Source organism: Pan troglodytes, chromosome 17 (genome assembly GCF_028858775.2).
Source record: "Pan troglodytes isolate AG18354 chromosome 17, NHGRI_mPanTro3-v2.0_pri, whole genome shotgun sequence".
NCBI classification, from domain to species: domain Eukaryota; kingdom Metazoa; phylum Chordata; class Mammalia; order Primates; family Hominidae; genus Pan; species Pan troglodytes.
The window spans coordinates 51,672,463-51,695,043 of record NC_072415.2 but is presented as its reverse complement, the minus strand read 5'-3'; the positions used below and the strand labels follow the sequence as shown (position 1 = coordinate 51,695,043).

The 22,581-nt window shown below is 39.7% G+C and overlaps 1 long non-coding RNA gene across 1 annotated transcript in view; it reads left to right on the top strand.

Moving 5' to 3' along the window:
- The window catches only part of LOC107969482 (uncharacterized), a 41,511-nt gene extending 25,138 nt beyond the window's left edge, over positions 1-16,373 (top strand). Inside the window, exon 4 of the long non-coding RNA XR_010151908.1 lies at positions 15,820-16,373. This is a non-coding gene — a long non-coding RNA (uncharacterized LOC107969482). The remainder of the gene's footprint in view (positions 1-15,819) is intronic.
- Positions 16,374-22,581: the final 6,208 nt, after the last annotated feature.

Below are 22,581 nucleotides of genomic sequence, written 5' to 3'. Positions count from 1 at the left end.
GCCTTTACAATATGTACTATTCTAAATACAGTATATATATGTTAACTCATTTAATCTCATATATATATGTTAACTCATTTAACAACCCTGTGAGGTAGTAACCCCATTTTATGAAAGAGGTACAGAGTGGTTAAGTAACTTGGCCAGCAGCAGAACTGGGATTTGAACTTGGCAGTTTGGCTCCAGGCTTTGTGCTATTAACCATTTTACCACACTGCCTCTTGTGCAAATTTGACTTGAAGGAAAGGGTACAGCATGAAAGAAGAACATACAATAAACTTGCTTTCCATGGGAAAATTGGTTTCAGACCAAATGATCTTAGGGCTGACAAGGTGTTTAGTAGGGAAGTGGGGGTTTGTGGGTGGGGCATGGGGGAACAGGACAGGAAGAGAAGATTTTTGTGAACAAAGAGAACAATGTGTGTAAAGGCCTTGAGTAAAGAATAAACAAGGTAAGTTTGGGTAAATAAAAGAGGTCCTGGGAGTGCTGGAGATCACATTATGAGGAGAATAAGACGAAGCTGGAGATGGCTACCATACAGGGATTTTCAAGTCATGATCAAGATTTTTTTATTTTATCCTGTGAACAATTAGAAACTATCCAAGGCAAACATTCCTAAGCTTTCTTGGTTCATAGTACCCCTAGTCCAACAGAAATAGCTAAAATTTCCATTAATTAAAAAGTTAGCTAAATATTTATGATCTAACAATTTAAATGTTCTTTGAAAAAATATTATACGTAAATGGACAGAAACCAGTATTTTTTATTTCATTCTTAAATAACTACAATTTCTTACTAATTATACATGTTTGAGTGTTAGGCACTGCGCAGTTTCTCAAACCTTGGAATCAGATTTGATACCTCCACCTTTATTTTTTGTTCCACAGTGATTATTATGTGGAATTGCCTTTCTTATCACAGCAGTCACTGAAAGCCCAAGCTTCACACAAAAAAATAATATTGAAAGAAATGTAGTGCAATCTAATGTTGAAACTGTGCAGTGTCTGACTGATGTGGAGTATTATTGTTTTCCTCAAAAATTAAAAATATTCCAGAGAACTCCTATGAGTCTAAATGGAGTCTCAGGGCACCTTAGTGTACATTTTGAGAACTGTTATTGAAGTAGGAGATTCATATGAACACGGCGTGTTTTGTTTTTATTGTTTTTGTTATTTATTTATTAATTATTAACTAATTTATTTAGAGATGGAGTCTCCCTCTGTCTCGCAGGCTGGAGTACAGTGGCACAATCTCGGCTCACTGCAACCTCCGCCTCCCGGGTTCAAGCGATTTTCCTGCCTTAGCCTCCTGAGTACTTGGGATTACAGGCATCGTGCCATGATGCCCAGCCAATTTTTGTATTTTTTAGTAGAGATAGGGTTTCACCACTTGGCTAGGCTGGTCTCGAACTCCTGACCCCAAGTGATCCCCATGCCTCGGCCTCCCAAAGTGCTAGGATTATAGGTGTGAGCCACCATGCCCAGCCAGACACTGGCTGTACTCTTTTCCAGAGGCTATACTGGCCTATGGATTGGACAGAAGCAAAAATGGAATTGGGGGAGACAAATTCAGAAGCTGCTGTATTAGAGAAGGTAAAATAATTGTGGCTTATAGTGACTAGAGATGAAAAAGGATGGGTGAAATTGAGTAATATTATGTAAGAGAAAAGCCGTCAAAACACAGGTTTGGAGCCAGAGTAAGGACAGGGAAAATGAAAAATAGGGGCCCAAAATTACTTATTTAGGATATACTACTTTTGAAGTATAGTATTATATTGGTAATGATCTGTTCTTGGTTCAGGTGCAGGGATTCATTCCTTAGCACTCTGACATTTCACACAAATAATTTGCTAATCCTTTGTGTTTAAAATTGTCTGTAATTCTTGGTTTCCCCACACCCCTGCTATGGGGTAAATCAGGACTCATGTGATATGTAGAGAGGACTCTGGGTCCTGTCCAATCCCATGGTGGCTGCATGGGTGATGCTCTGTACTAGAGGAATGAGACACATTTTCTTCTTGTCTTTCTTTTTTTTTTTTTTTTGTCTCCAGACTCACAAGCAACTCAGTTAAGGCTGTAGACAAGGCCAGAGAGTCTGAAGGTGGCAGAGCCTCTACTCTTGACTGGCCCCATGTTGTTGAACCTCACGTCTGAGTTGGTACTCCCTTTCTGCTCCCTGGCTGAGTTGTTGCCAAAATATCTCAGCCTCAGTTCACAGGGGCCACAGATGGCTATCTGGTCCACTGAGAATTGCCACTTTGTCTTTGAGTGTGGCAGTTTTTCAGCCAGCAGCGCTCAATTTGTACTCTAATTCCAGCCCTTTTGATGCTTAAAAGTTGATTTTGGTCTTCAGGGTAACTGCGCCTTCTATCAAGTCTCCTCAGAAGGAAGGGAATCTCTTTTTGTGTCCTTGGGTAATGCAGAGGTGTCCTTTCAATAATTCTGACTGACCCAGGCCCCAGGCAGGGCCATGCTCTGTGAGGGCTAGGGCCAGGTGGAAGCCTTCCTGGGCATTCATGCCTGTGGTTAGGAACATTCTCTTCTCTTTTGTGAAAATGCCATAGTCCTGAGGTCCAATGACCTAATTATGAGCCCCAAATTCCCCTCATGCCTCTTAGGGCCTGTTGCAGTGTCTCATGAGTCCCAATGGGTCGATGGTGATTATGCTGTTCCGTCCTGAAAGTTTAAGGAGAAGTACAAGTTCATTTTGCCTCTTCTAGAAGACAGATTTTCCAAACCTTGTGCCAAATACACTCCCCAGTGTACCTATTTCTCTGTTTATTCATGCTTAGGGACTTATTTTCTTTGGAGATTTGAGGCTAGAAGTTGGAACATCACAAGCACAACTATCTTCTGGATAAATTGAATGAAACAATTAGAGATTGATAGTGCTTATCCCCAAATGCCAAATCACCCTGAATGAGATAGGCTTCTAAATTTGTCTTAAATCCACAGTGCTAACATGAACTGGATCGATACCCTAATTTATGGGAGGATGTTAGCGTGAGGAAGTCTCACAACAGACACACACATACATATGACAACTTTCCTGTAAATGTACAGCTGTGTGTGTATGATATCTTGTCTTTTCAACATCAGTGTAGGAACAGTAATCTAATTGTGTGGTGTGGCTTTGCAAAAGTCCACTTGTGGTCAAACATTGCCCCTTTGAGAGAACATTGGCTCTGAAACATAAGAAATTTGAAATGGTATTTGCAGGATGAAAGCAACCAACAGATCAGCATTTGTGAGGTGCAGGCAAGATGACTTCAAGCTGCAAAGCTGGGCCTTGACAGACGGATTTAGCACCATTAGCAGTGGCTTGTTGAAAAACAAAAATGACTTCAAAACTCTTTCCTCTGAACCAGAATGTTACATTCATCCCTTCGTTAAAACATCCGTTATTTGCTGACTTGTTTTCTGTCGCCCCCCCACCCCCCAGCCTCTCACTCTTTTGTGTCGGAGCTAATGTTCCCAGCGTCTACACTGCGTAGGCCCTGATTATTTGTGAGACAGAGTGAGTTAATGCAGATTTGCAAGCTGTTCCCATTTGTTAAATGTCAGAAAAACACATGCAAGTCACTGGCTTTAGCACTTAGCTGCCAGCTGGCTCTTCTGGAGGCAGGGGACAAATGACAGTCTATCACGCAGCATGCTTTCAAAGAAAGAGGGGACCTACTCCAGAGCCACAGCATCAGAGCGGCTTTTAACAACATAAGCAAAATAAGAAGCCAACATCAGTTTTTTTCTTCCCTTATTTCTCCCCCTGTTGTTGAATGAATGGCAGCACAACATTTGGGAGCTTTTTAAAGCCTTGGGAATATCGATTCCTCTGCCCACCATCTGAGAGAGTGATGGGATAATGGGAGCTTGCCAGGAATGCTGCACACTCTCTGGTGAGTGACAACAGAGATACTCTTCAAGCCTCGGAGGAGAGGGTGCACCGCTCCCCACCTCTGTCCTTCAGGTAGTTTTAGTTCCCACCTTCCCACTGCCAACCTCTCTGCAGGTGTCTGGATTAAGGTGGGATTTCTGCTTCCCCTCCCTATTGGAATAATGCTGCAGTCCTTGTCTGGGCCCTAGAATCTCCCATTAGAATTTCCCATTTGAAGCCCCTCAGCACACCCCCTTAAGAAGGTAAAAACACATGGGAAGAAAACAATACATGAACTTCCCTTTGATTCATTCATGCATTCATCCATCAGTTATTTACTCAGTATCTAGTGTATGTCAGGTACTATGGGGGCTGAAAAGAAGTAGGAGATATAAATTGTTCTTGCACGCAAGGCTCTAACAGAGTTGGTGATAGAAAAATAATCACAACTGAAAGTACAAGTGGGTACAAATGGTGACAGAGGAGAATAAAAAAAAGTTGTAATTCTCTCAGGTCAGAGGAAGACTTCATGAAATGAGTGGATAATGGGCTGAGCTTGGAAGGACGTGAAAGATTTTAATAGCCAGAAAGGAACAAAGAGGGCATCTGACTTTGGAATGATGCAGAAAGAGGGGCACGAGGCTGAAAAGATGGGAACAGGTATTGGTGGTGACCATACCAGCCTGATTAGGACAGAAAATTAGATAGGGGAGTTGTGGAGAAAGCAAGAAACTTGGTTGAAGCCAACTTAAGGAATATAGCCTTTCAATGGAAGTTTGGAATCAGAGAGTGCCATTTTCAGAATGGGGTCACAGATTGTTTTTATCCACTTACCTGTGTAAGATCCCATTCAATGCTCAGGTATACGGATATGATTTGGATATTTGTCCCCACCAAATCTCATGTGGAAATGTAGTCTCCAATGTTGGAGGTGGAGCCTGGTAGGATTATGGGAGAGGAACTCTCATGAATGGCTTAGCACCTTCCCTTTAGTGCTGTCCTTGAGAAAATGAGTGAGTTCTCATGAGATCTGGTTGTTTAAAAGTGTGTGGCATCCTCCCTCCCTCTCTCTCTTGCTCCCATCCTCGCCATGTGATGTACCTGCTCTCACTTCACCTTCTGCTATGAGTAAAAGCTACTTGAGGCCTCCCCAGAAACTGAGCAGATGCTGGTGCCATGCTTCCTGTAAAGCCTACAGAACTGTGAGCCAATTAAATGTCTTTTCTTTATCTATAACCCAGTCTCAAGTATTCCTTTATAACAATACAAGAATGGCCTAACATATATACCTAAATGATGTATGCACCCAGCTCAACCAGGTTTTCTCCATGGCAAGCCCAAAGAGGGTATATTACAGAGAACAACTGCATGGTTAAACTGGGACTCTGTTTCTAACAAAGTTCTTAATGCAAACCTGGCTTCCTGCTAAAGTTGCCCTTGTGCTAACAGAGAGGCTTTTCTTCTGATATTTTGTAAGCATTTTTTAAATTCCCTATTGTTGCTTCCAGATCTTACTCTTCCATTGTCATGAAAAAAATCCCTCTTATTTTAGGTTTTGCAACTGGTGGCTACTCCTCACCACCCTTTTTTATTTAGGATTATGATTACTGCCTTCCCATTTTAATCTCTCTAAGGTCCTAGGTGACCTCAGTATTCACATTGACAGCCTAAGTAAGAAGTGGCAAAAACATGCCATATGTTTCTACTCTTACTACCTCAGTGCAGATATCACTCATTGACGATGACACTCTTTTCCATTAAGCCTAGATGGATTCTTAGAATCCTTGTCAACACAGCACTTCATGAGACAAAATATATTTGACCTTCCTGTACCAGCCTTAAAACTTAAAGTAATATTTGTCCTTCTAATTCGAGCTCATAATTTCAAGATCACACTCTGTTTTTTTGCTGTGTTTCTTTTAATCAACTAACATCTGAAACTGGCTCTGTGGCCTTTGACCCTTCTTCTCTCTTTCCTAGCATAGTGGACTTCCAGATTCTCTCATTTTATTCCAGGCTGCTATTTAGCATCGTTTCACCTTATTTGTTAGCCTACTTATCTCCATGGTTCTCATCTCTGTCAGGTAAGGTCTAGTCTCTGCCTCCACAAATCTCTGCTCTCCAGCGAAGAACCACTTTCATTTCCACAAAACCCCAGCCCCAAATCCAGCCCTCTTATAGCAGATGACCTAAAGTTTTACTTTCTGAGAAATTTATGCCTTTATCCAGTCTATTCTCCTTTCCTGGGGAACAGATGAAGAATCTCTCCAGAGCCTCTTACGATCCATCCCCCTGACCTCTCCCCTATGACATTGTCATTTTCAGCCTTTCTCCTCATTTTTGACTTCTTCCTCTTTATTGGTTGTTTTTCTTTATTCTATCAATATGTTTAAGCCTCTTCTATCTTAAAAAACAAAAAAATCCTCAAAACAACCTCTCTGCACTCCACACCTCTCTGTAGAAATGGTCTTTTCTTTCTCTCTTTGGAGAAGAGCCAAACTTCTTGAGCTTACACACTCAGGCTCCAATTCGCTGCCTTCCGCTTTCCATCCCCACTCTACACTTCCACTCTCCTGGCAGAGAGTATGAAGGGTATCTGCAACTCAATCTAGCATACCTTTTAGACCTTATCTTACGTGATCTCTGAGAAGTGTTTAACCTTATTGAATATGCCTGAGGAAAAATGGCCAGATTTTATCAATGTCCTTATAAAGCTTCACTGATGTTAATGAGCTTGAGCAGTTATAGTCTTGAGTGACTTGCAAAATATATTTCCATGTGAAGGTAAGCTTAGTTCATTATAACTTTTTAAAAAGCCTACTTTTGGGGCTGGCTTTGAGATGTGATATTAATTACTCCCTAGAAGTTGGTGTTCATCACATAGTATATGCTCGATAAATATTGACTGACTAAATAAATGAAGTCAGCAGAGAATCTAAGTAATGCTCAACTCATTGGACTCCTGCTTCATCTTCTCAACTCTGGTGGTTTCCAGAGACTGTGAATATTAAGTGTGGGGTGGTGAGTGTGGAACCTGGCACCACTAAAAGAAAGAACATGTAACCCAGGCTGATGGTTTCTGGAACTGCAGGTGACTATTGGTGGACAAGTAGAAATCAATCTGTCAAAAGGGGTTATGAGGGCATTCAGAAGAGGAAAAATATTATGGGCAGAAGGTATGGCTCACGTGGTACCACTGGACTTATATATCGCAAATATCAGATTCCATTCTTAACTTTTTCTTCCTTCTCAATATTTGCAGGTTTTTCTTCATCTACATGCTTTTTAAACATCATGGTAATAAACACAGTAACATTGATGGAATACTTATTCTATGACTTGCATGCGTTATTCAATTTAATCATCATAACATTAATCTGTTGAACAAATACTAAGCATCTATCACATATCTGCCATTGGTTTTGATTCTATGATACAGAAAAGGAAAGCTGCAGTCCCTGTTCAGCAAGCTCATAGTTTAGAACTCAGGCACACAAGGACGTATGTCATTGTGATTCAGATAATTTGATGCCTAGAACATACTAGGTACTTAATGTTTGTCAATTAAATAATTAACGTTCAACTATTTAGAAGTTATAAGACTGGCTTCCTTTCCTCATCTTAATCTCTACCCTCACTGAATGCTCATTTCTCTCTGGCTATGAGATATTTGTGTATAAACTCCAAATAAATAGAGGAAAACGACATAGAAAGAGGCTTTACTTAACATTTTTCTCTTAGTCAGTCATAGTCGAATTTTTGCCCTTCCCTAACTAGCATTTAGAAGGTGGCTCAAATGATTCGATTTTTGTGGTATTTTCACAAATTGTTGCTAACATACAGAAAATGCTCCACTTCCATGAGGTGTCTCACTAAATAAAAGCTACAGGTTGTTTAGCAGTTCTTATAGAACTGAAAGGAGCACAGTTTGACCAGGAGTTACTGGAAAGGGAGACATCCAAACAAAACAATATAAATGGCCTTGGTGATCTCAGATGGTTGGCATCCTCTATCTCTACCTATACCTAGATATTTACATATCTAAATTCATACCGCTATCCAAATCCACATTTAATTATATCTAAATATATTCCTGATAATATTGCTTACAAAATTTGTCTTCATAAATTACTGCAAACTCCTTACCACTACTCCCCAAAAATCAGTGTTATTAGATAATTCCCTTGACATTTGATATATGTTTTCCATCCTGTACATGAGTACAAAAGAACTTTTCAGATACAGCTCAAAAAAGCACTGCAAGGTTTTCGCTTCTGTATCATGCATGCAAAAGCACACTTGGCCAAGACAAAGTTAGGGTATGCGATGTAAGAAGTAGACAAACAAAAGCTCAGGATGGTGTGAGGGAGAAAAAAGAGTATCTAATTCAATAATTTCTCATTGATAAGAGACCAGGAAAGGAGAAAAATAGCGATCTATACATAGAGTTGATTCTATTGGTCTTCCTAACAGGATTATGTCATCATGAAAAATGCTGGGTGGATGGCCCTGGATGCTGAAGTCTGTAGATGAGTCAGGGTGCATGTGGAATGCTGGTACCCCGGTGCACCCTGACTCATCTACATAACAGGATTATGTCCTGTGCTTGTGTCCAGTCCAGGATCCTCTCTAGGTGAAGAGAGAGTCTATAATGAAGCTTTTATGAGTGAAACTGATTTGTGATTGTGTGTAATGATGATGAAAATGATGTTTGTTCAGAGCTTTATTCTTATTAACGAACATTGTGTCTCTTTTAGATTATCAATTACATTCCACATTTATTAAGACTATTCTTATTATTCTGCCTAACTTTCTAATTCTTATCCTATATGTAGCCACCGCTTCACCCAAAATTGATCGTCTCTGGCCCTTGAAACTGGCTTATACTCTTATATATTATCTTACCTGGAATGCCCTCATTTTCCTTTCTATCTTCCTAAATTCTTTAAAGCATAGATCAAATTTCCATCTTTTCTGGAAAGTCTTCCCTTGAACTCCTATCCTGAATTCTCCTGACTTTCATTATCTGTATATCTCACTTGGCAGGTGTCTCTATGTATTAATTAGTTCTCTTTCAGTTATAAGTGATAGAAACCCACCTCAAACTATAAATTGTGTGGGGGAAGTCCTAGACCAGAGAAATTTAAAATGTGGATGTAGCCTCAGGGGCAGCTGATCTTAGTTGTTCAGTGATATTGTCGGGGTTTGTCATCTCTCTACCTCTCTCACCCTGGTTTCTTTCTGAGACAGGCTCTCTCTGGGTGTTGGGCAAGTTGCCACTGGCAGCCTCTGGCCCTCGTTTTCCTAGTTTAGCACTTCTTGATGAGAATGAGGAATCTTCTGAGAGACCTCTAGCATAAAAGTCCTGGGGAAAACCCTAATTTGCCAAACTTAGTTCATTGATCATTTCTGTACCAATTATTGTGGCCAAGAATATGAACTACTGGGGAGTCAGTGCCATCTGAATCACAGAGACTGTTCCCTGCAGGAACAAAAGAATGAGAAAGGTAGGCAAACACAAATAACATTTATAATACCTAGTAGTATAAAGTTCTGATGTATTGAATGGTTTTCCCTCTATTCAAGAATGCAGAACTTTAAGGTTTGGGACTCAAATTCCTTTGATGCTTTGACTATCCCTTACACATGTTGATGTTCAAAAATATACTGAAATGATTTCAGAGTAATCATGTAACATATCTGCAGGTGGTTATTTTGGTTGGTTAGGATATGATTTTGTTTTGTTTTTTAAAAAGACCGAGTCTTGCTCTGTCTTCCAGGCTGGAGTGCAGAGGTGCAATATTAGCTCACTGCAACCTTGAACTCCTGGGCTGAAATGATCCTCCTGCCTCAGCCTGTAGAGTAGCTAGGATTGCAGGTTTACACCACACCACACCACATCACACACACACACAAATTTTTTTTGAAAAAAGAAATTTATAGAGACAGGGTCTCATTATGTTGCCCAGGCTAGTCTCAATCTCCTGACCTCAAGCAATCCTCTCTCCTTAGCTTCTCAGAGTGTTGGGATTGCATGTGTGAGCCACTGCACCCAGTCAGGATAGGTTTAAAGAGACCAAACTGTTGAATATTACCCTCACAAGGGCCACCTACTTGCACATTCTTCCAGGGCCATGGGTTACTCCTCAGACCTCAGACAGCTGTCTTACAAATACAGCCATTGGTCTGGGGTCGGAGGTGGGGGTGCTAATGAGAGCCTGGAAATGGATCACTACAAATCTAATCCTTTTGTTGGAAAAGAAATTCTGTGTGCACATTCTGATGGTGTATTATCTTCACCAAGAGAAGAACATGATTAATAGCAGAACATAATATATGACTCTAGGATGGCTGGGGAAAAAAAGCCAATTTTCTCTTCAGCATTTGGACCCCCTTGGAAGTGAGTTGTATTGTAAATTCAAGAGTCTTGTATAAATCTGGTAAAATTTCTATTGGAATAGATGACCTATTTAGTCTATTACATCTCTAGTTTCTACAGTTCTGAGATTCCTTGGGGCGTGTGCAGAATGGAGCAATCGAAGAACAGCAAATTTCACAGTATGGTCTGCCATCTGTATAGGAACAGCAAGAAAACTGATGGGATTTCTCTCCCTGGCAGATATTTATTTCTCAAGTGCTTTTAAAACAGGAAGTCTGCAAAATTCTTCACAAGTGGTTAAAACATGAAGATTGATTTACAAATGTATATTTACGAGGAAGAACTATTTTACAATGTGTCTAAAATTTCCATTGAAAACCTAACCAAATATTTGTAGCTTCCCCCCAGACTCCTTTGCTCTACAATTTTAATAAATCAAGGAACATTTGTAAGTGCTAAATGTTAAACAGTTATTCACAGTTAATTTTTAATCAACTAACAACAGTTATGTGTTAATTGAATGCCATTAACAAACCATAACTTGATGCATTAGCTCTTTTGTTATGCAAGGAAACTTTTCCCTGAAGCTTTTATATATTGTCTGACTTCCTTCTAAATAGAACATCAATATCTATAGACTATGAATTTAACACATGTGTTTCTTGACATTTAGGTGTGTGTATGTGTATGTGTGTCCCTGCACCCATGTAAAACAAATCAGAATGTACTAAAGTATTGAAAATGAAAGAGAAATCCAAATACAGTCTTGATGCAGAGTTAGATATGCAAAAGCCAAAACAGAAGCCAATTTGACATTTTGGAATTTTAATCTTAACTCTTATTTTTACTTTGAATTTCTGAACTAGTTACTTAATATTTCTTTGGCTTTTATTTTCAAGAAAACAGGGCTGGATTGATTTTGATAGGGGATATTTCTTCATCCTAGACTGAAATAGAAAATTAACACCATTCCTACAACTCAAAAGACTAATAAAAATTAACATATATCAGCATTCTAATATATTATTTATTTATTTTTGAGATAGGGTCTTGCTCTGTTGCCCAGGGTGGAGTGCAGTGGCATGATCTTCGCTCACTGCAGCCTGGACCTCCCAGGCTCAAGTAATCCTTCCACCTCAGCCTCCCAAGCAGCTGGGACTATAGGCATGTGCCACCATGCCCAGCTAATTTTTGTATTTTTTGTAGAGACAGGGTTTCGCCATGTTGCTAAAGCTGGTCTCCAACTCCTGACCTCAAACAATAGGTACACCTCAGTCTCCCAAAGTGCTAGGATTACAGATGTGAGCCACTGTGCCCAGTTCTAATATATTTTTTAGATTGTAGCATAGCTTTGTGGTTAAAAGAAGATGCAACTTGGGTTACAGTGTGAGAAATTGTCACTACTCCAATAGAATGGGCTGGAGGCATACTAGGGCCTTAAGAAGAAGATCCAATGGGGGTTGAAAAAAATGGCCCCTGCAATATCAGCCATATTGTCCATGTATTCTGTTTAAGAGCTGTTCTGCAAATATAGTCATTGGCAGGTGCATGCCAAAATGTACTGCTGAAAGGTACTAAACTATAAAGACTTTTTCTTTCTTTATTTAAAATTTGTTTGCTCACACACATATTCTGTTATGCCCTCAGACTTACTTATAAAACACAAGTTCAAAGATAACATTAATAATAAGAAGAACATTAAACTAAGTATAAGCTCTTTCTTAGAGGAGGATCCTGTGTAATTGCCTAGAAAAACTGCCTTGACTGTGGCACTGGTCTCTCCTTGGTTCTAAAGATGTATGGGAAGCAGACAGAGAATAGTATTCATTAGAAAGAATTGAGATGGGGTTAATTAAGGCAACAGGAGAAATTTACATCAAAACTAAATGTATTGTTAGCTTGATCTTGTGGGATATCCTTATGATAATCTTGAAATTGCCTCAGTTATTACCAATCTTTTTTTTTTTTTTTTACTTATCCAGAGTGGTCGTTGACTAGCCTTAAGGTCTTCTAAAACATTTCAGAGCCATAGGTAATGTCCCTGAAGCATGCATAAAGGAAAATATAATGCATTGTACATTGTGTTTGTGCTGTAATTAGAAGATATGTTATTTCTATCAAAAAACATGCAATCTTATTAGTATTATGATATATGAGGGGGTTCTAACCAATCAGATGTATAGAAAAATATTCCATAGTTGTGTTTTCTGAAAGCAGTCACAGCATTTTGTGTATCTAAACATTGTTGAATTCTGACTTCTAGAAGGGTTAAGTGAGCTCCCAACCTATGCACTAACTTATCCACTACTTAAGACATAATAGGCCAGGCACAGTGGCTCATGCCTGTAATCCCAGCATTTTGGGGAGCCAAGGCAGGCGGATCACCTGAGGTCAGGAGTTCGAGACCAGCCTGGCCAATGTGGTGAAACACCATTTCTACTAAAAATACAGAAAAAATTAGTCGGGCATGGTGGCACATGCCTGTAATCTCAGCTACTAGGGAGGCTGAGGCAGAAGAATTGCTTGAGCCTGGGAGGCAGAGGTTGCAGTGAGCCGAGACCGTGCTATTGCACTCCAGTGGGGGCGACCGTCTCAAAAAAACAAAAACCAACCAAACAGAAAAAAGGTAATAAATACACAGTGAGAATTTCTATTCTAGGAGCCAGATGCATATCACATATATACTAGGTCTTAATTTTCAATTTTAGGTAGATCTTTACTTTCCCAGAATATAAGGTCTTTTCAGGACAGACAAATTTAATTCTATGTCATGCACTGGCATTGGATGGCTTCCACCAGGCATGCTGGCCACATTTACACAATAATGATGATAATTAATATTTGTGAAGCTTTGTGTAGGATTTTTTTTAGCTTTATCTTATTTGGCTCTCATAACCTTAATAAGTCAGTAGTAAAAATTCTACCAGTTTATGGGTGAGAAAACAAGCTAAGGGAAGTTACATGATTTTTCCAAGTTATTCTCATGTTAAAGTATGAAGCCAGGCCTTGAATTTGGATCTAATTCACTCTGCCACTTTAGAGAAATAGGCCAAGGGTTTAAGAGCACTTCAAGATTTTCTGGAATTTCTTGATGCCTAAAAGTGGAAAAAGGTGAAGATTGCCAAGGCCATTGGGCAGACCTTGTACAAGAACTACCTCCTGAGTTCTCGTTTTCTCTACTCCAGTCTGTAGGACTGCTTACAGTCCCAGAAACATACATTATATATCTTCTCTGTGTCCTTCTATAATGCACCATCACTGATCTTCAACTATTGAGGTCTGCTTCAGGTTCAGGTTTAGTGACACATTCACAATGAAGACTTTCTACAGTAGAAGTAATAACCCACTCTCTCCTCATCCCAAACACATACCCTTATGGCTTAGGTTTTGCTTATACTTCCAGGCTGGACCTGATTTTCTGTCCTAGTAGGGTTATTTCTGTACATAGGCCATTTTCCCTTTCAGGCTGTGAGGGCATCATGGCTTCCTTCATACCTAATGCACACCATTGATCATATTAGGGTTCAGTGAATGTTGATTGGCCATACTTCTAAACCATAGCCATTGTATTTCTTCTGTTGCTATGTTTCTGTTAATTTTATCTCTTTACTCCTTTGCCATCTTCTTAAGAAAAGAAACACACTAAATTATCTTCTGTATCCCTTACAGAATGTAACACAGAGTAGGTGTGTGTATTAGTTTGTTTTCATGCTGCTGATAAAGACATACCCAAGACTGGGTAATTTACACAGGAAAAAGGTTTATTGGACCTACAGTTCCACCTGGCTGGGGAGACCTCACAATCATGGCAGAAGGCAAGGAGGAGCAGGTCACAACTCATGTGGATGGCAGCAGGCAAAGGGAGAGCTTGTGCAGAGAAACTACCGTTTTTAAAACCATCAGATCTCGTGAGACCCATTCACTATCATGGGAACAGTGCAGGAAAGACCACCTGCATGATTCAATCATCTCCCACCAGGTCCCTCCCACAGTATTTGGGAATTATGGGAGCTACAAGATGAGATTTGGGTGAAGACACAGAGCCAAACCACACCACTGTACAATAAATTCTTGCTGGATGAGTCATTAGGCTTATGTTAGCCTATGCTTTTCTTAGGAATCATTCAAAGTTAATCATAGCTCAAATTATGAAATAGGTCATTCTTTCTTTCTTTCATTTATCTATTTATTTTCCTCAGAAATTCAGCTACTTGCTCTCCTCAAATTGTAATCTGGCTCAATTAGAATCCACCTTTAAGCAACCTTTATGCTTCCCCTCCCTGGTCAGCACCCATGGCTTCAGACTCCACTCTTCCATTCATGGGCTCTGTGTCCCATTCAATCCCTCAGTGTCTCGCTATGTTAATGTATTAATGACTGCTGTTTGAGTCATGTGTTAGCCTTCCTAGAAGTAGCCATTTTACTGGAATATTCTGAAGATACAATGCTTTAAATTTTAGTGTTTTGGGAATAATTTTCTAATGCTGAGAACTTTAAACACCATGATGGGCAAATGATAGGGAGAGTTCAAGGCACACGGGTGCTTTTTTAGTTCTCATAAATTGTACATTACAGGCATCTGCCAAAGTACAAATGTGGCATTGCATCCATTTCAGTCTTTTAAGGAAAAATAGGAAGGGGTGTAGAAGGAGAGACTCCTTGTAGCTATATTTATCATGGAAAAAGGGGTTTTTATATCCAAACTAAATCCTTTGTGTACATAGACTGCTTTTTTCCTAAGTTAGTTGACACCTGTGGAACGTCTCTTCTGGGAGGCAAGAAAAGGGCGTAGGAAAAGACAAAGCTATTAGAGAAGGGATCTGGCTGTATGATCCAGGATTATTGGTTGTTCCAGTTGTCTCAGCTGTAAAGTATATGATCTGTCTAAGGTTTCTAAGGGTCCCTGACATTGAAATTTTAGCTAATCAGAGAAACATATAAAGTGGTAGTCAGGGAGGTTCCTGAGTTTTGGTAAATCTTGTCTCTTGGAACCTCAGCTTCATCATAAGGTGGAGTGGTGGGGGTGGGGGGTGCGGGGAGTGTGGATTGCTTGATCTCTAAGGACTCTTCCAGCAATAAACATCTTTATTTGAAGGCAGTTATTAATTGCACTTTAGCTTTCCTTGGCTTTATCATTTGGGGAATAATTTTAGAGAAATCCTAGCACTTTGGGAGGCCGAGGTGGGCGGACTGCCTGAGCTCAGGAGTTTGAGAACAGCCTGGGCAACATGGTGAAACCCCATCTCTACTAAAATAGAAAAAATTAGCCAGGCATAGTGGCGGGCACCTGTAGTCCAAGCTACTCGGGAGGCTGAGGTAGGAGAATTGCTTGAACCTGGGAGGTGGAGGTTGCAGTGAGCCGAGGTTGCACCACTGCACTCCAGCCTGGGCGACAGAGCGAGACTCTGTCTCCAAAAAAAAAAATCTCCAACTATTTGCTTAAGTTGTTTATAAAAATATTTCTAATTGGGTACTTTTCAAGCTACTAATTACTAAACTAAAGATGAAATATCTATGCCTCTCAAATTTGACAATGTCTCTTTAAATTGCTTTTTTCTTCCTCACAGCTAGATCCACATCTGTAAATGTCTAAGTCATGCTGCCAGCCAGTCTTGCCTACAGCTACTTGATTCTGGGAGAGCCTTCTATAAAACTGATTACAGCATTTCCCTGCCACACAGTGAAAAAACAATGTAGTTTGATATGATAAAACATTGATTGAATACAGGGGATATGAAAGTGTCTGTCATCAGATTGCAGGGGCAAAAAGAGTGGCTTTCTTCTTTCTTTGGGGTGAGGTAGGTATGAGAATTGCATAGATATTCATTGAGATAAGCTTGTTGGTCTTTCCTGTGAAATCACTTGTTATCAGAGCTTTGCCTCCTTTCAGCTCTCAGTGAATATTTCCATCCCCCTAGAAGTGTGTGTGTTTTGTGATAGGGGAGACTGAGAAAATGAAAGAGGATTAGCGTTTGCTAAATATCCCCTCATTCATTCACCGATTATTTCCTTTTATGTTAATTGATAGACTGATATCTTTCTAAGTGTCTGGCACCTAATAGGTATTGAATTAAACTATTGAATAAATAAAAATATAGGTTTCCAATTCAATAAAGCAAAATATAAAACCAAATGAGTATTTTATTTTGGGGTGAAATGATGTATTGACAGAGGTTGGGGTTCTGTGAATGGAAGAGGCAAGGGGCCTGGTCACTCTGCTCAGGGAGATTATAATCTCATTAATTAAACAGTTTTGTACAAGGTTTAATAACAATGTGAGAAATAATTAAAACGACGATTAGAAAGCTGTTTTAAGACAACGTATTGTATGTGTTGATTTAGTGGGTTTCTAAGCTTTTCCTGAGAGAAGGAGCTGCCTGTAGCACTTTAAAAGAGGGGCTAGGTGGGAGGAGAGAGGCCTTTAAGTTGGGGGGGGAACAGGACATGCAAAAAGGGATATATTTAAATACAAGTATTTATTGAGTAGCTACTACAGTCCAAACACTCTATTAGGTTCTGGGCATACAACAATAAGATTTAAATCATGGATACACTCAGAATTTAAATTAGGGGTTCTCAAACTTTTTTTTTTTTTTTTTTGAGACAGAGTCTTGCTCTGTTGCTCAGGCCGGAGTGCAAGTGGCATGATCTACGCTCACTGCAACCTCTGCCTCCTGAGTTCAAGCAATTCTTCTGCCTCAGCCTCCCGAGTAGCTGGGATTACAGGGGTTTGCCACCACACCCAGCTAATTTTTTATATTTTTGGTAGAGATGTGGTTTCACCATGTTGGTCAGGCTGGTCTCGAACTCTTGACCTCAGGTGATCCACCCGCCTAGGCTTCTCAAAGTGCTGGGATTACAGATGTGAGCCACCGTGCCTGGCCTACCATTCTCAAACTTTTATGGGCTTAAAATTCACCTGGGATAGTTGTGACAATACAGATTCCTAGGACCCATCCAAAGAATCACTTTCAACAAGTCTGGAGTGGGACATCAAAAGCTGAATTTTGATAATCACCCAAAATGATTGAATATAGATTCTCTGGGGACTGTTTTGGGAGACACTGACCTATGATAGTACTCAAAGCATGGTCTCCAGACCAGCAGGGTCATCTGGAAACCTGTTAGAAATGCAAATTCTCAGGATCCACCTTAAACCTACTGAATCAGAACCTATGAGATGGGCCCAAGAATTTGTGATTCTGATGCTCAGTAAAGTTTGATGACTAAGTCTGGTAGATGTGGTGGGTCTGGAGATAAGTTGTGCCTCCTTCACAATTCTTCTGGGCACATCAATGAATCAACATTTATTCTTTGAATATGTGTTTGTATTATTTACTTCAATCTGAAGGCACCGGGTGATGTCAAAAACCAACAATCAAACTTTGTGTGAAATTAAAATACAGATAACTGGCATAGATGAAAAAAATAAGCTTAAATAGATAGCTTCCTAATGCCAAGTGGGTGTTCATCTGTTGGTAAAGTAGCAGATCAGATGTTAATTACAGCAGAGGAGTGCTCAGCTAGCAAGGGACAGTCATATTTCCTTCAATCATCTTCAATATTTGTACATTTCCCAACATTTGTGTGTTTTTTCCTCACTTACGCTGTTAGGGGACTGTGTGATATGGGGCTGGCACCAGGCAAGTAAGAATGCCTGGAGTTGATGGCCTTTACTAGCACTGTTACCCTTTGCAACTAACATAATTTCTCTCAGCCCAGATTTTCTCTTTTATGTACAAATAATGTGGGCCTATTTACCTCGAAGGGTAGTTGTAAAGATGATAATAGAAATAGCTAACATTTATTGAGGGTTTTCTCTGTGCCAGATACTGTGTTAAGTGCTTTACATGAATTATCACATTTAATCTTCCCTAGAACCCTATTATCATTGTTGTTCAAATTAAGAAATTGAGCCTTGGTGAGATTAAGCAAATCGCCGGAGGTCACACAGCTGGAATGTGGTAGAGCCAGGATTTAAATTTAGAATGTCTAATTCAGAACTCAAGCATATCACTGCCATGCTGGACTATAAAGTTTGAAATGAGATAACATATAAACTGTAAAGTGCAATTTACATTGAGAAGAAGAAAAGTGTCCATGCACTTTGTTTATTCACGGGATCATCTAATACATTGTGCATGTAATAAGGGCTCACTAAACACCAGTTAATAAATGACAACGATGTGTTCTTTAACTTTTTTCCCTAATCCAAAGGTCTTGTCTGATTGTGTTTTCAATGTTATATAACAAGCTTTACATAGGACTGAAACTGAGAAACTTAGAATAGTTCCTAGGGTAATATAGAGACCGAGGATGTTTTCTGAAGCTTCTGTGAGCTTTTGGGTTCTAGTAGCTGCTCCATATCTCTGGAGCAGATGGGATATTAGGGTGTTTGGTTCTATCTCCTTATCATAATTGGAGCTCTATGGGTTATTCTTTTAACATCTAGGCTTTTATATCTGTAGAATAATCCATAAATTGGTTAAGCAAGAAACAGTGGTTTTCTGCATTTATCCAGAACTATGTTAAGCCTTGTGGGATGTGAAAAAAAGTTTATGTCTTAAACTATAGTATTACACAAGGACTTTATAATTGAGCAGGTGGGTTGAAGGATGAGGCACAGGAAATGAAACAGCAGTGAATCACATAGCCTATAACTGTAGCTCATATTGACAGAATAAAGACTTATGGAAACACAATTACCAGATACACTGAAAAGAATTATAGAAAAGAGTCTATGGAGAGGGAGCTTAATAAATGTTTGTTAAATGAATGAATGGATAGATGGATTGACAGTTTAGAATGGGAAGGTTTGAACTCTAGTCCTTACTACTATGGATATGATTTAGAAGAAGTTACTGACGGTTTTGGGGCCTCATTTTTTTTTTTTTTGTTTGCAAAATGGGTAAAATAATGCTGACCTTAGTACATTTTAGAGTGTATGATGATAATGAAATAAAATAAAATAATGGATGTAAACATACTTTGTAACTGGAGAATAATATATAATTTTAAATTGTTTTCATTTTTGAATGTCTGCAGCATTCAAAAATATTTTAAAATTATTGTTTTGAAATATGCTGCTTGTGAATAAAGGTAAACGTAAAACACAAAAATAAAAGGAAGTTGAGCCCTGGTGGATGGACACAGGCCAATGTGCTTCTTGGCTGAGGGTGGACTTGAAGAAGAAGCCACTGTTCCCTAAATAGAGCCAGATTCCTGCTGCCTCATTAGCAGAATTAGGGAAGGCAGGTTCAAACCTGTCTCCACATTGAAACAGGATGCATTTAGATACAATCTCAGAATCAAGAGCCTGTATGTTTTATCGAAGAACAGTTCTTGAATGTCATATACAGATGTGAAGTGGATTGAAACAATAAGTACCTCATGCCAACTCCTCTTTGTAATTTTGGAAAGAAAAAAAGCAAAACAGAAGGATACATTGATTTCTATCTTTTTTTAAAAAAATCATTATATAAGTGATTTGTGAATTTTGATTCTTCTTTTTAAAAATGAAAATTAGAATAATAAGAAAAAGCTTACTTTCATCTTTGATTCCAGTTTCAATTCTAGTCCTTTGTCTTCCTTGACAGAGGGAATCACATTTGTGTGTTTGATGTGTGTGTATCCTCAGCTAGTTTTGAAAATCATTTGTTTTATATGTCTTTAACATTCATATAACTAGTACACAATTCATATTGTTCTATCATTTTGTTCACTCTGATTTGCTTTTGATTTCTAGTCTGCAGAGATACACATATTTAGCTAATTCCCCTTAACTAGACAATGACCTATTAAAAATATATTTTCAGACCATATAAGACTTTGTCCTCCCAACGGGCTCGTCACATTTAAGAAAAAAACACAGCACAGCTCCAGGACACACTGCCTCCCATTTCCAGTAGGACAGGCAGAGCCTGACCAAAAAGGCAAAGAACAGCTGAGGACGGTTCATAATCAATATCATGAAACACAATTCAAACAATGGCCTGCTTCTGAAAGCTACTGTTCAGTTGACCTGAAAATAATCTCTTTTCCCTCTCCAAGACTGTGTTCTGTTCTGTTCACCCCATCGTCCCCGTCCCCAGAGTCTTTGTGTGCAGAATCCGAATGAGTTGGGTTTGAGCTCTAACAGCTCTCCCAAGAGTGTTATTATTTTTCCCCCTTTAAACTGAAGGGTGCTAATTAATGTAGGAAAAGTTATATGCCAAGTTTGCTTTGCCTGTGGTTTCCTTAGATTAAAGGCTACTGGCAACTCCAGCTCTGTCAGAAGGGCTGGTGCTGTATTCTTATCCCCTGAAGGAGGCTTCAGCTCTGCTGACTCAAGAAGACTTCAGCTTTTGATTTCGAGTTATTGGATATTGACCCATCACTCACAGCAGAGTTATGGGCCTGCTGCCCTGGATCCAGGGAACTGGGCCCAGGCCTTGCTTATAGCACCTCCCAGCCCTCCCTTTCAGTTTCTGTTGAACCTAAGCCTGTAAATGTCAATTTCATTTTGTAAAGGCCAGGCAGTTGTCAGTTCTTCCAGGGGATTCAGGGAGAAGGAACTCAGGACGAGGCTTCCAGTGACACAAACATTCTGCAGTATTTTATTGCAGCTCTTCAACCTCAACCTCTCCCTCCTTCCCTATCCCAGTCTCTTCTAATACACCATCTTCCCTTGCCTTAGAAATTATCAGTGAACCAGCTTTTTATTGGGTCCAAACTGGAAATACAACCAGTTTCAAACTACTCCCATGTCTGGCAGATCAAGTGTGAAGTATTAAAAAAAGTTGTTTGGGTACAATTTCCTCTTTGTCAGAGACTGCTTCCAAACACAAAGTTGACCAGATCAGGTAATAAGACCGACAGAGAGTGATAATTTGGATAATCTTATTGGTGAGGAAAATCCCTATTTAACCTTAAACTTTAGTGTCACCACTAGTCCAGTTACTTCTCTTTAATTCTGATGGTGGCAAGATCCCAGTTTAAGATGAGATTCCTACATGCCCATGCCTACCCAACAGCTGGATTTGAGGACATGTCAGAAGACATTTGCATGAAAGCTAAATGGGCTCTTGGAAGGAAATTTATGTGAGGAGAAAAAGGAACTAGGCACAAAGACTTTGACCCAGTGGCAAAGCTGCCGAGGGCCACAAATAAAAGACAGAAAAGGTGGTTCCTCTTAAACCTTTCTAACACAGAAAGCACAAGAAACCTGGATTTGAAACCCCACTAACTGACTTTGACACAAGAGAGTAGAGGCCTAGAAGCCTTCCTTCCATTTCCATGCCAAGCACTTTGTCTCTTTAAATAGTCCATTGTAACAGTAAAAGTGTCTAGTGAGAGATGCAGGAAATGGAAGCAGCAGATAAACACTGACTCCTGAACAAAGACAGTGCCTTGTTCATAGGCAAAATCCCCTTAGTAGAATCAAAGATATGGAGCAGAACCTTAACTAGGAGACTGGAAACTTATGCCCAAGGAAGTCTAGCAGAAGGGTTGAGTGTGCAACTGGAAATGCTTGGTTATTACCTTTCTCGAGTCCAGATAAGCTGGAACTGGGGAGGGTTGGAGTATACGGGAGGGGAGAGTGGAAAAGGGTCAAGAGGCCATCAGCTGAGGGTGACAGGAAAGGTCAAGGCTAACAGGCACACCATAGATACTTGAAATCTCAAATCAAGAAAACGTGCAGAGATTTGCAACATTTAGTGAGCATCTGTTACATGCTTCACGTGTTTACACACAGGGCTTTGGCCTAATTATAATACAATAATATTTCCAATCTCTTATTCATTTTATGTATAGACCAAGCCACTAGGAATCTTTTTGTCCCAGCTCTGGGAACAGATCTTTTTATTTTATTTTATTTTTTTTATTTTTTAGACAGTCTTGCTCTGCTGCCCAGGCTGGAGTACAGTGGCGCGAACTCAGCTCACTGCAAGCCCCGCCTCCCAGGTTCACGCCATTCTCCTGCCTCAGTCTCCCGAATAGCTGGGACTACAGGTGCCTGCCACCACGCTCGCTAATTTTTTGTATTTTTAGTAGAGACGGGGTTTCACCGTGTTAGCCAGGATGGTCTGGATCTCATGACCTCGTGATCTGCCCGCCTCGGCCTCCCAAAGTGCTGGGATTACAGGCGTGAGCCCCCGCGCCCGGCCAGAGCAGATTTATTTTTAAGACACAACACTGTGTCAGCTTTTCCACCATCAGAGCATTATGACTAATATCTACCTGTGATTGTAAGGTACAGACATATTTTTAGATAGGCCTACTTAATTGTGGATAATATTTTAATATAATATGTCCAGAATTTAAAGATAAGAGTAAGCATCAGCATAATA